This window comes from Hypomesus transpacificus, chromosome 8 (genome assembly GCF_021917145.1).
Source record: "Hypomesus transpacificus isolate Combined female chromosome 8, fHypTra1, whole genome shotgun sequence".
Taxonomy (NCBI): Eukaryota; Metazoa; Chordata; class Actinopteri; order Osmeriformes; family Osmeridae; genus Hypomesus; species Hypomesus transpacificus.
Window position 1 is genome coordinate 12,339,397 of NC_061067.1, and position 14,390 is coordinate 12,353,786.

Consider the following 14,390-nt stretch of genomic DNA (forward strand, 5'->3'; position numbering starts at 1 on the left):
AGTGTACAGTAAGAATCATTTGATGCTGGGATATACAGAACAGACAATAGAGGGGGGTGCATCTCACAACAGGCTTGTTGTATTCCTTCTTGTCATGAAATGCACCCCCCGCTAACTCTGACTAGGAAAGTGTCACATGCCTGAAACTTACTGTGGTTACTCATACTAGTGCCCTCAGTGTACAGTAAGAATCATTTGATGCTGGGATATACATATCAGACAATAGAGGGGGGTGCATCTCACGACAGGCTTGTTGTATACCTTCTTGTCATGAAATGCACCTCCTGCTAACTCTGACTAGGAAAGTGTCACATGCCTGAAACTTACTGTGGTTACTCATACTAGTGCCCTCAGTGTACAGTAAGAATCTTTTGATGCTGGGATATACAGAACAGACAATAGAGGGGGGTACATTTCATGAAAGGCTTGATGAGCCACTATGGGTAATGTATTTCTAAAAATCATGACATATTTTTCAGTTTTTAGACTTCAAGATTATTTTGATTGCTGTGATCATTATAAAGTTGTATTTCATTATTACAAGCATGACTTAATCAGAAACAGTACGATTATTACTAAACACTCAGTTTAATAGAAGTGATGGTGCCCAAATTAAAGGACTCAAATTTTTCCTAAGATCTGCTGTAAAAACTGTGGGAGGCCTAAACTATAGGAGGACTACTCGTGCCTTGCATGCAGATAATCCCCCAAAATGAGTCATTTGTTCTCATTTGTTAATTTGTCTGTATTGTTCTATATTAGCTCATGTGTTAAACAAAGTTTAATTATTATTTATCTATTTTCAAGTCAATTCCTATGACTTTTGTCTAAAAAGGTTTGTTTTTATGTAATTTAATTTGTTTTGGCATTAATCATTGTTAGGCTGGTTTATTTACATTAAAATAATACTTTTTTGGAACAAAGGCTTCCTTTATATTTGGGGATTACCTACATGAGTGAGTTTGGTGAGTGTGTGCCATGGGTGTAGATTTAGGGGGGGACGCTAGGTACTTGTCCCCACCAACATTTGAAAATGACAAAATTGTCCCCACCAATATTTTTAGCGAATTGTGCTGCTATTTGGATCGATTCCGACGGCCAGGACGCGACAGTAGAAGAAACGCCATAATTTGATTGGCTGAAAACCCGAAGGGGGAGGGTTATCTGACACGCGACACGCACAGGAAGAAGCACATGCTACTTTGCTTGCTTGCACTGGCAGTGGCAGACAAGCTAGCGGGTGTGTCGGCGACAACGGTACAGCTAACTTACCAGGGGTGCGTTTCCCGAAAGCATCGTAAGCCTAAGGCCGAAATATGCTTCTGCGTCTCCGTTCACGGATGGGCGGGCGCACGGATACGCACGGATACGGACGGATAGACTGCGTTTATGGTTCTCCGTAGGCTGTGGGTGCTGAAAACAATTCACCGCCAGAAGAGTAGGTGGCGCAACGGTTTTTTGTTTAGACGTCGTCGAGTGTTCATTTACCTAGGTTACCAAAAAGTCGGAGCAAATTTACAAATTAGCCGTTCCATCAATAAAATATGCACATTTTCAGCAACTACACTGCCCATTTCTCGTCACATTTTAATTCATATTCTGATTTACATGTACCGTTTAGCTGAAATATGAATTGTAAAAACTTTACACGCAATGGCGGTCAAAGGATTCTGTTCGTCCTGCTATCACGGCAAACCCGCCCCTACCCCTGACGCAAGCGGTACTTAATACTGACCAATCACAGCCAAGGGGGTCTCCGTAGCTACGACGGAGAGTTACAAAATTAAGGAGGTGCACGTCAAGCTGTCCGAGGCTCTACGAGGGCTGACGGAGAGGTTGTAGAGGGCGTTCCACGGAGACGAGGGCGTTCCCATGTGTCCGTTTTTTGAAAAACGCAGAAGCATATATCGGCCTTTAGTTGTACGGGCCGTTTCCCGAAACCATCGTAGCTAAAGAGGCACTTGAAAATCGTCGTAGATTAACGAGAGCTCCAGACCAGTCGTAGATCGCTAAGTGCATCGTAGCACAGAGACTCAGTGGAGACACACGTAGGCTGACCATGAAAACTACATTAAACTCATGCTGAAAGTAACTTCCGATGGAAAATAAGATTATTTTGGTCCTCTTTTTACACCAGTTACGCTGGAACTGGGATATTTCTTAGTGACCCTTACAAGTTTAACTGCCGAAAAATATCTGAATCCGGTTTATTCTCAAGTAAATTTAGGTTACACAAAATAATTTGATTTAGTGGGTTTGGCGCATGCAATGAAGGTATTTAAAAAACAAATGTCAGTCTTATTCAAAATACTATAACATTGAAATATGGCTGTTGTAATGTGCGATAGTAACTAGAAATGCATTAACGTAACGCTTTTACGAGTACAAGAACACAACAACAATTGAACATTGAAGATGTTTATTAGAATTATAGGGCTGGTAACACGCCAAGCCCGGTGGATGAAGAGGCTTGTGGCAGAGCCGAGCCTGATGTTAGGAGATGGTGGCTCCCAGGAAATGGAAAGACTCCACAGGGTTGACTGGGAAGTCACACTGTGAAGGGGCTGGGAGGGAGTGAAAACTCGTACAAAAATCATAAAAGCCATTGCAGACTTGTCCCCTCTGATATGGGGAATTGGATGTGGTCTGGGATGTGGCAAAGTAATGCAGTTGTGACAGCCTGCACAGATCTTGACACTGAGGCCTTGGCGAGCCCATGTCCCTCTTCAATAACCTCCAGAAAACTGCCAGTGGCATAGAACCTTAACACTGCCAGTAGTTGGGTTGCAGGGGTCAGTGCAAAGGACCTCCTTGTTAGCCTCTGCAGGTCTGCTTCTATGTGGTTCATGAGCATCATGATATCATGATGTCATCTGACATATCTTACACTCATAATGTATAATTGATCAACCATCAATTAAAGTAGAGTTGATTATTCATGTCAGAAACAATGATTCCATGTTGAAGACAAGGGGTATTCATTTCTTATGTGTTTGTCATTTGTCACAGGGGCATTTGTGGCCAATATGTGAGAATTATGAGATTGCAAACATGGTCTTGGAAAGCTGTTGGCCTATGCAAGATTGTTTATATAGTCAGCACTAGAAAATAAGACAGTAAATATGTTGGATTGAGATGCTTGTATTTGTACATTGAATTATTTAGGCTGCTAGGACATGCCATGTGTGATACCATTTATATGCATGGTTTTTAACCTTGTAGTTCAATCAAGTAGTAAATATAGCACTCATATATATATATGCCTATGGAAAGTGGAGTACCAAGAAGAGTTAAAAACCAAGGCACAAGTAATTTGAGAAATAGTTGTTTTATGGGAGTTTGTTCTCCCTGCTCCTGCTCCTCACATGGATCTATAAGGTGAAAAAACATGTAAGGATTGGACAGGCAACACTGAATATATGATACAATACACAATTCAGCCTTTACTTAATTTAAATAAACATTGTATGCTTAAGGCTATGAGGTAACCTAAATTTGACACTACCTTGTTGATTGGGCAGAAGAATAGGCACAGAAATGGAGGGCCTTGTGAACTTCATCTCTTCAAACAAAAGCTTCCTCACCTCAATTTGGAGACGAGCCCACTTAATTTCCAAGACCTCCTATTGGTATTTAGCATCCTGTGTCGCTGATTGCAAGGTCCTAACACCGGTGTAAAACTCAAATGCAGCATAGTTTGCACGTTCACCTTATTGTCTTTACCTTCATGTAGCATCATACAATGTACAGGGTTCAACATTTAAAAAAATTGCGACAAATTTACTGGCCCCAAGGCCATTTTTACTTGCCCCCCCTCCAAAAGTTGTAATTTATCATTGTTACAACAACACCAAACATAACTTGTTTATAAGTTAACTTATAAATGTACAGAGTTGCCCCTCTTTGTGCTTTGTAGATCAGCTATGCTTCCACCCAAGAAGAAGAAATGGGACATACAAAGCTTTTTCAAAATGCAGATTCTACTGTGGAAAAAGTATTAACTGGTGATATTATATGTTACCCAGGATATTGTTACAGCTAAACCTAGCTTCTGTAGCTAATCTTTCAACCAAGGTTAGGAGTCTAGCCTAGGACGAATTCACAGTTGATGGATTGTCACTGCATTGCTAGACAGGTGCTGGAAAAACCAGTTGGCAATGTGAATAAGTTAACACTGTTGGTTATTCAAATATAATGAATCATTATTTGATTATTAATGTCCAAATAACACTGTATACAATATGGTAGGAGGGTTAAACTTGCTAGCCATAGGAAAGGCTACAAAATGAATGAACCATTTTGTATGCAGGAAAGACGGCATGAAAACACTCCAAAAGCAGAGCAGGCTGAGGAAACAGCATCAGGGCTTCAGGTGAGGTTCTAATTAGTAAAATTGACAATTTATTTGGAGTGATCAGCATTGATGTTTGTTTTAGGATGCTCAACCAATCATATTTATTCAAGCATGGTTAATTTATTATTTATAGGAAACAATACTAGCTCTTTAGGGATAGTACAGAATGGCATCTCGATTTGCGCTCCGGGGGGGGGGATGTCCCCACAAAGTCTGAGATCAAACCTATGCCCTTGGTGTGTGCATTGCACAAGATGGGGCTAGTACGTGTAACCACAGTAAGTTTCAAGCATGTAACACTTTCCTAGTCAGGGTTAGCAGGGGATGTATTAAGCCTGTCATGAAATGTACCCCCCTCTATTGTCTGATATGTATATCCCAGCATCAAATGTACTTAATGTACAAATGTACATTACTGTACACTGAGGGCACTAGTATGAGTAACCACAGTAAGTTTCAAGCATGTGACACATTTCTAGTCAGTTAGCGGGGGGTGCATTTCGTGACAAGAAGGAATACAACAAGCCTGTCGTGAAATGCACCCCGTTTCTATTGTCTGTTCTGTATATTCCAGCATCAAATGATTCTTACTGTACACTGAGGGCACTAGTATAAGTAACCACAGTAAGTTTCAGGCATGTAACACTTTCCTAGTCGGTGTTAGCAGGGGGTGCTTGCACTTGCATCAAATGAAAAACAAGGCCTGCCATGAAATGCTCTCCCCCCGCATACGTTTATTCCCTTCTACTCCAGCATTGTGTACATTTAATAGCATCAATTTAATACCAATACATGTGTATAGGTTGGTCAGGTCTGAAAACAGAATAGTCCATGGTAGGTGGGGGATAATTATGTTTTATTTGTTCATTTATTGAATTGACTAAAACAAAATAGTAATATATCATATCTTAAAACATGATTTCATGGTGAGAACATTTATTTTAATGTTGATATATCGTTTTTAGTACTTGTCTTTTGTAGGCTATAGACATGTGTGTTCAGTTAGCCTTGCAGTATTAAAACTCATGTTAATAAAACAGTGAATATTTTCCGGCCCTCTTGAATGTTTAACTCAACACTTCACATATTCAAGCATAAACAGGTTTATAAACTAAGACTGTTTTGTGTTATCTCGTAACTTGAACAAAGTAACAGCAGTCAACATTTGTACATTTCTCATGTCTGTTCCTTTCCTTTTTTTTCATTTTTTTTTTCACGAACAGTCAGTCAGTTAAGTACACTGGAGGTACCCTCACTCTGGAAGGGACATGTCTTTCTTTTACTGGTGTCCGCTGCCCAGAGTCACAGGGGATTGCAGGTGTGACAGGTGTGTTCACCGCAGCGGATGCGGCATGCTCGGGTAAGTTGGTGTGTGTCGCTGGTGCTATAGGAGTGGGCGAGAGATGGTATCGGTTTCTTCGCAGAGTGCCCCTAGCCGTCTCTACAATATAGGATCTCGGAGTGCCTGCATTGGACATCACTGTGCCCCTCTCAAGAATGTCCTTGACCCACACATGGTCACCTTGTTGCAGGAGTGGCATGTCGTGCGCTCTGTGACGACGGTCCTAGTTCTGTTTCTGCTTCTGTCTGTATGTTTGTTCAGTTCTTTTCAGGTTATCCATGTCTGTCCAGCCTGGGTTAAGCTGGGATGGGATGACAGGGATGGTTGTTCTTATCTTCCTGCCCATGAGGAGCTCCGCTGGACTGTGTCCGTTCGACAGAGGTGCGGCGCGGTAGGCCATGAGTCCCAGGTAAGGATCACTGGACTTCAGAATACCTTTGATTGTCCTTACGGCCCGCTCAGCCTCTCCGTTGCTTTGTGGGAAGTGGGGGATTGAAGTGACTTGGCTGAAACCCCACTCTCGTGCAAACTTTCTGAAGTGCTCAGATGCAAATTGTGGCCCATTGTCAGAGCGCACCACAGCAGGTACGCCATGACGCGCGAATATGGATTTGAAGTGCTCCACCACAGCCTCAGACGTTGAATAGGCGAGTTTGGCCACTTCAAAGAATCTAGAAAAGTAGTCTACGATGACCAGTTAATGTTTGTTATTTTCTGTCTGGAACAAATCTGCCCCCACAGTGGACCACGGTCTTGCTGGGAACTCGGTGGGTTGCAGTGTCCCTTTAAAGTTGGTTCTCTCTTAACTGTTAACTCGCCTGAGTATTGCAGGTAGGGACAGAATGCTCTTTGTATGGAGTAATTATCCGGCCAGCCCTTCTGGCAGTATCCCTTCAGTGTGTGTAGTAGAGTGTCTTTGTCCTGATGTGTTTCTATTTTGTTCAGTCTTGTGTCTGTAGCTGGCAGGCTTGCCATCACAGTATCCACATACAGGTTCACCTCCTCTCCCTTCTGCTGTGTTCTCCACTGGCGCTCTGGAGAGCATGTCAGCAGTGGCGATGTCCTTGCCTGGCATATGTGAGATGGTGTAAAAGAACCTCATGAGTCTCATACGTAGACGCTGTATGCGAGGTGGCAGTTCATCCAGACTCTTTGAGCCTAGCAGGGGAACCAAAGGCTTGTGATCTGTCTCTATGTGGAAGGCTTTCCCGATGAGGAACTCAGCAAATCTCTCACAGGCCCATGTTGTGGCTAAAGCTTCCTTTTCAATTTGAGCGTACCGCTGTTCTGTGTCGCTCAGGGCTCTCGAAGCATATGCTACCGGCATCCAGTCTGTTTCATTTCGACACTGGAGAAGAACGGCACCCATGCCGTATGAAGATGAATCGGCTGACACGAGTGTGTCAGCATTTGGGTCATACAAGGCAAGACCCGCAGTGTTGTAAGCTCAGTCTTGATCTGCTCAAAGGCTTGCTGCTGTTATGGACCCCAGGCCCACATATTGTATTTCCTCAACAGGTCTCTGAGAGGGCACGTTTTCTCAGCCAGGTGAGGTAGGAATTTTCCCAGGTGATTGGTCATTTCCAGAAAGCGCCTCACCTCACTGATGTTACTGGGCTCTGCCATGGCCTTTACAGCGCCCACCTTGTCAGGGTCTGCACTGACTCCTGAGGCATCGATTATTTGTCCCAGGAACTGTATCCTGCTCTTTGAGAACTGACATTTGTCGTTGAGTGTAATTTTTGCCTCCTGCAGCGTCAACGTCTTCCTGAGCCTCTCGTCATGCTCTCCCTGCGTAGCACCCCAGATGAGCACATCGTCCATCTGACACAGAACACCGTCCAGGCCTTCAAGAATACGAGACATGCGTTTCTGGAAGTGTTCTGGGACAGACAAAATCCCAAAACAGAGACAATTGTAGCAGTACTGCCCAAATGGTGTTATAAAGGTGGTGAGGAGAGAGATCTTTGGATAGCGGAATCTGCCAGAATCCAGCATTGGCGTCAAGCTTGGAGAAGATGCGAGCTGTCCTAAAGTGTGTTCAACTGATGGCAACGGATGCTTCTCCCTCATCACTGACTTGTTCAGCTCTGTGCAAATCCTTACTTTGCCGGCACGCTTGGGCACCACAACCTTGGGTGCACACCATGCTGTAGGCTCCTCCACCTTTGAAATCACTCCTTGCTGCGCCATGCGGAAGAGCTCTTCGTCGCGGTGTGGAGAGGGAAAAGGGCTTCACTCCAGGCTTCAGTACGATGGTGTACGCCCCATTTTACCTAGTCCAGAGAAAAGCTTTGGAAACTATCTTTTTACAGTCTCTTTGGTATCCAGGCTAATATTATTCAATCGAGCAACCAGTTTGAGTGTCACGGCGGCTAGGCCACCCAGTAGTGGTGTACGTAGCCCATCAACAACATAAACTTCCTCTTGTGTGCTGTTATTGACCTTACTGAGAGTAGCTGTGAATTTTCCATTTATCTTTAATGCCATCCCTCCTGGCCCATAAAGAATCTTTGTGGCTCTGGACAGTTTACCGAACTGGCCCTGCGTGTTGAGTTTTGCTGGGATTGCAGTGACATCGGCTCCAGTGTCTATATTAAACACTGCTCTGTGATTGTCCACTTTTACCTCTGTCATCCATAGACTGGCCCCTGTGGACTCCACAGAGCCTAACCGTGTGTGTCCACTACAGCGGAGCGGAGCGTCGGCTTCCAATTCATTTTCAATGAAACCGGACGTTGACGCTCGCTTACGCTCCCAAAATGCCCTACACGAGCGTCAACGCCCGGTTTCATTGAAAATGAATTGGAAGCCGACCCTCCGCGTTGCTCCGCTGTAGTGGACACGCACGGTAAGAATACTGCGTCCTCATCGCTGTCCTCCTCACTCACTGCAGCTACATTAGCTCCCAGTTTCATTTTAGATTTGCAGACTCTAGCATAATGTCCTTTCTGTCCGCACTGGTGGCACACAGCTTCTCTAGCTGGACACTGCTGCGGATGATGCCGTCTTGTGTCTCCGCATCTGTTGCATTGTGTTTGTCTATCCTGTATCCTTTTATTACATTTACATTTATTCATTTAGCAGACGCTTTTATCCAAAGCGACTTCCAAGAGAGAGCTTCACAAAGTGCATAGGTCACTGATAATAACAACAAGATAGCCCCACAGCATTGCGGGTAGTCAAAAACAAGAAGTACATATTGTGAACAACCAAAAAATAGTGCTAAAGGGAAGAAACCATAAGAGCATGTAGTTAAACAAGTTAAAATTACACAACATTAATCTCTAAGTGCAGGTGTACCTGTAGAAAAGCAATAAAAATAGGATTAACTAAAAAAGAATACAACAGTTTAAATCAGCTACCACTAACCAACAAGAGCAACAGTCTAAGCAAGAGTCATTGTGAACCTTGAGGAAACTAGCGTTGGGTTCAGCAAACCATTCCTAAGTACCATTGTACTCCCGGAACAAGTGCGTCTTGAGCCTTCTCTTGAAGGTGGAGAGACAGTCCGTGTCTCTGATGGAGATGGGGAGTTGATTCCACCACTGGGGTGCCAGGCAGGAGAAGAGCTTGTGCTGGGACCGGGCGGTCTTGAGAGGTGGGACCACCAGGCGGTTGTCTGAAGAAGACCGTAGGTGGCGGGTGGGGGTGTAAGGCTGCAGGAGAGACTTGATGTAGTCGGGCGCAGTCCCGTTCACTGCTCGGAAGGTCAGTACCAGGGTCTTGAATCTGATGCGGGCCGTTATGGGTAGCCAGTGGAGGGAGATGAGGAGCGGGGTAACGTGGGAGCGTCTGGGTAGATTGTAGACCAGACGGGCCGCTGCGTTCTGAATTCTCTGAAGAGGGCGGGTTGCGCATGATGGGAGACCGGCGAGCAGCGAGTTGCAGTAGTCCAACTTGGAGAGGACAAGTGCTTGGACAAGCAGCTGGGTGGAGTGCTCAGACAGGTATCTCCTGATCTTCCGGATGTTGTAGAGGGTGAATCTACACGACCGGGAGACCGCAGCAATGTGGGCCGTGAGGGAGAGCTCGTCATCCATGGTAACCCCAAGGTTCCTGGCAGAGGATGAGGGGGTCACCGTCGCAGATCCCAGGGTGATTGAGAAGTCATGGGAGATGGAGGGTTTGGCCGGGATGATGAGAAGTTCCGTTTTGGCAAGGTTCAGCTGGAGGTGGTGCTCAGTCATCCAGGCGGAGATGTCTGCGAGGCAGGCCTCAATCCTAGCTGAGATCCCCGGATCGGTCGGAGGGAATGACAGGTACAGCTGCGTGTCGTCAGCGTAGCAGTGGTAGGAGAAGCCACGGGAGGTGATGATTGGTCCAAGTGAGGTGGTGTACAGAGAGAAGAGGAGGGGACCAAGGACGGAGCCCTGTGGGACACCAGTGGAGAGCTGGCGTGGGCCTGACAGTTTGCCTCCCCAGGAGACCTGGTAGGATCTTCCCGACAGGTAGGATGAGATCCACTGGAGTGCAGTGCCAGTGATGCCCATCTCAGAAAGTCTGGAGAGCAGGATCTGGTGGTTAACCGTATCAAACGCCGCAGAAAGGTCCAGCAGAATGATGACGGATGACCTGGAAGCCGCTCTGGCAGACTGGAGGGCAGTGGTGACTGAAAGGAGGGCAGTCTCTGTGGAGTGGCCGGTCTTGAAGCCCGATTGGTTGGGGTCGAGCAGGTTGTTCTGAGAAAGGAAGTTAGACAGTTGGTTAGATACAGCACGTTTAATTGTTTTAGAAAAGAAGGGCAACAATGATACCGGTCTGTAGTTCTGGAGGACGGCAGGGTTAAGGGAGGGTTTTTTGAGTAAAGGGGTAACTCTGGCCTGTTTGAAGGCAGAGGGGAAGGTGCCAGAGGTAAGAGAGGAGTTTAGAACATGGAGCAGAAAAGTTATGATAGAGGGGGAGATGGTTTGAAAGAGAGGGGAGGGGACAGGATCAAGGGGACAGGAGGTGGGGCGATGAGAGAGAATGAGGTCAGAGAGCTCTGCCTCGGACAGGGGAGAGAAGGAGTTTAGACATTTATTTGGGTCAGTAATGGAGGGTGAGGGGGTAGGAAGGGTGGGTTTAGGGAACCGACTGCTAATGTTGGCGACTTTTTTCTCAAAGAAGGAGGAGAAGTCGTCTGCTGTCAGGGTGGAGGGAGGGGGTGGGGGAGGTGGGTTAAGAAGGGTGGAGAAGGTAGAGAAAAGTTTGTGGGGGTTTGAAGCGGAGTTAATTTTGTTAAGAAAGTAGAGGGTTTTGGCACCAGTTATGTGAGAAGAGAAGGATTTGAGGAGGGAGTGATACTTATCAAGGTCCAGACCGTCTTTGGACTTGCGCCATCTCCTCTCAGCTGCTCGAAGGGTGGACCGTTCTTCACGAATAACATCCGTAAGCCACGGGCAGGGGGGAGAAGATCGTGCAGGCCTGGTAGACAGGGGACAGAGAGAGTCAAGTGATGCAGTTAAAGTGGTTAGCAAGGTGTCGGTGGCAGTGTTAGTGGGGTGGGACGAGAACTCGTCAATGGGAGGGAGGGAGGATGTTACAATAGAGGAGAAGTGGGAGGGGGATAGCGAGCGGAGGTTGCGCCGGAAAGTTACGAGGGGAGGGGAGGTAGGAGGGGTTGGAGGGAGACAGACAGTGAATTGGATAAAGTAGTGATCAGAGATGTGCAGTGGGGTTACAGAGGTTAAGTCAGTGATACAGTTACGTGTCAGGACGAGGTCTAGCTGTTTGCCTGACTTGTGGGTCGCCGGTGTGCTCAGCAGCGTCAGGTCGAAGGAGGTCAGGAGAGACAAGAAGTCGACAGCCTGCATTCCTTGGAGGTGGATGTTGAAGTCCCCAAGGACTATCAGGGGGGTTCCATCATCCGGAAGGACGCTGAGGAGCATGTCCAGCTCCTCCACAATTCCTTTATGAAATTTCTGTTTACTTTGCTGATCGCTTTGCTGTGCTGCCCCGCTGCCACGCGTGCATACTGTCTAGCTGAGTGCTACAAGCTTCTGCTTTAAAGTTTGTTTTCAGCATTTCAAGTTGCTTCTTTACCTGTTCGCTTGTTCGTGCCCTGTTAATTGCCTTCTCCAATGTCAGTTCAGGGTCCATCTGCAACTGTTCTGATAGTTTATCTCTCAGGCCTACAACTAAACGATCTCTCACCATGTCGACATGCAGAGCTCCGTATCCGCAGAACTCCGATAGGCAATGCAGCACGGTGTGGAAGCTGTCTGCTGACTCGCCGACTTCTTGCTGTCTTTGGTTGAATTTAGCCCGTTCAAATATAATGTTCCTGCGCTACGAAATGCCCATCCAGTTTATCTTTCACTGTTGCATATTCACCCGCTTCTTCCTCGAATGCAGGGAAACTATAATGTCCTCGAATGCAGGGAAACTATAATGTCTTCTGCCTCTTCTCCCATTGAGTAAATCAACGCATTCACCTGGTTTTCCTCATCCTGTAGGTCCAACCCAGACGCGATGCGAAACCTTTCGAATCGTTTAATCCATTTCGTCCACTCTTCCGACTTGAACGACTTTTCTGGAGGCTTAACTTGGTAATGAGCCATCGTTGCTCCCATCTTGGTGATGCTAGCGCTAGCCGAACTATCTGACTAACTTAACGAATTTCACTCGACGAATATGCACGCAAACAATGCGCTCTAAACTTGTGCACTATGTAGTTGACCCTACACCATTACCGTATGGGGTTCCATTTGTGCCAAAAAAGTTGAAGCTTTTGTACAATGGATCTTGGCGATTGCTTTGCTCTCAGTCGTTTACTTCGCAGCAGTTCTTGTGATTTGCAGCGTACCATTTGTGCCAAAAATAAGTCGATGTTGCGTTTACGATGTGCCACTTCACCTGTCGTTTGCTGTGGTCGTTGCTTTTGTCTTTGGCTATTGCTTTGCTCTCAGTCGTTTACTTTGCAGGGTTGCGTTTACAATGTTCCACTTCACCTGTCGTTTGCTGTGGTCGTTGCGTTTGTCTTTGCATCTTGACGATCACGTGGATCCTTGCAGTTACTTGCAGTTACGTAGTTACGTACATTGGTTTGTAGCGCTAAAACTATTTTTTATGTCGATTTTATTTGTCTGAGCCTCCAATAATCAAAACGAATTTTAGGGTATAATATAACCCCCCCAAAATAACCAGACGGCTGATGGATAATGTATGTGTTATGTATCACGTTACGTTGTTATGTTCACACAGCCTACAGTCCTTATGTCAAGTTTTCAAAATGTCATGTTTCAGACTCATCTTAATATTGACTCAATTCATTTGTGAATATTTCAACAATTACACACAATACACAACAATAAACTATAAAAAATATGACTTAAAAAAATATACAGACAGAATATCCACAAGTTTCCTGAGGCCTGTTCCATAAAGCGAGTTTACCGAATAAGCCAGACTTATGTCAGTTAGTCTGACTCATTTCTTGTTCATTCGGTTACATAAAGCTAGCTCAACGTAGTTCAACTCGGTTACTATGGCAACTTGGGCTGCGAAACTAGTCTGGTCAGGGTCAGACTAACTGTCAGGCTTAGCGTGCCTTGGTGCTTAAACAGACGTTCCTGTAACACTGACCCAACGGGAAGACGATGATTTACCACGTATTTTATCATTTTCTTATTATCAGTTCAATATGTTCAACATTGATAGAAAATCAACGTAAATAACCTACATAGGCTACAGCATTTAGCCTAATGCTGAACAATGCTTTGATAGGCTTCGCACCATAGCCGTTAGCTAAATGTATGGATGTTAGTTTGTGATTTCAAATGTTTAGGCATCAGGCATAGGCCTATATCTCAATCTAAATTATCCGAGTATAATTATCATAGCAATATAATTGTTAACAGTAGCCTACAATTGCAAAACGAACCTAAATCCGCCCTCCATTTCCCCGACACAAAACCCATGTTAAAAAGTTAGGCTACTGGATAATGCTTTGATTAATAGTAGGCTATTTATTTTAAACGATGTCAAAAAAGTCTCTTGTTTTTTAATCAACGAAGGTCTATAAAGTCCTTGACCTACATAGCCTATCGTTCACGACGTCAATCATGGCGTGTCATTTTATTTTGATTGAAATGGTGGATGAGGGAGCTGTCATTGTAGGCTACACGATTTAAAGGGAACGTTCTTTCTGGAAAAAGTAACGTGGCCGCGTGCATTGCTTTCGCCTTGGTGGAATGTATGATCCATGTTTTACCTCTAGGGCTGCTTAAGAATAGGGTGCACGCGCAATTAGCTTGACTACTTAAATCTGACTTGCATTAGTAGGACTGCGTGAGCTAAAATTGGCCGTTATGGAACCGCTTAAGCCCCGCTTGACTAATTAAACTTATTCAAGTCTGGTTTAGGACTTTAAGTCTAGCTTTTTTGAGCGGCCTTTATGGAACAGGCCCCAGGGGTGGTTGCTGGGTAAACGTTTGTGGGAGATACTTCCGGTGGAGTACTTCCGGTGGAGGCTAATCACATCGCTGCTGTTGCTAGCAAATAACTTATATTTCTTCGATACTCTTTGTTGCTAGTTAATATGTCTTTAAAAAGCTCGGGAACAACGTGTGCCGTTCGAGGGTGTACTTACAACCGGACAAAACTCAACACTTGGTTGAAATCGGAGTGTTTTGACAACAAGCCAAAGAATAAAAATGAGTGATCGTGCCCGAAATGGTAAAGCTTCCATCCACTGCCTAGTGACGACGACGA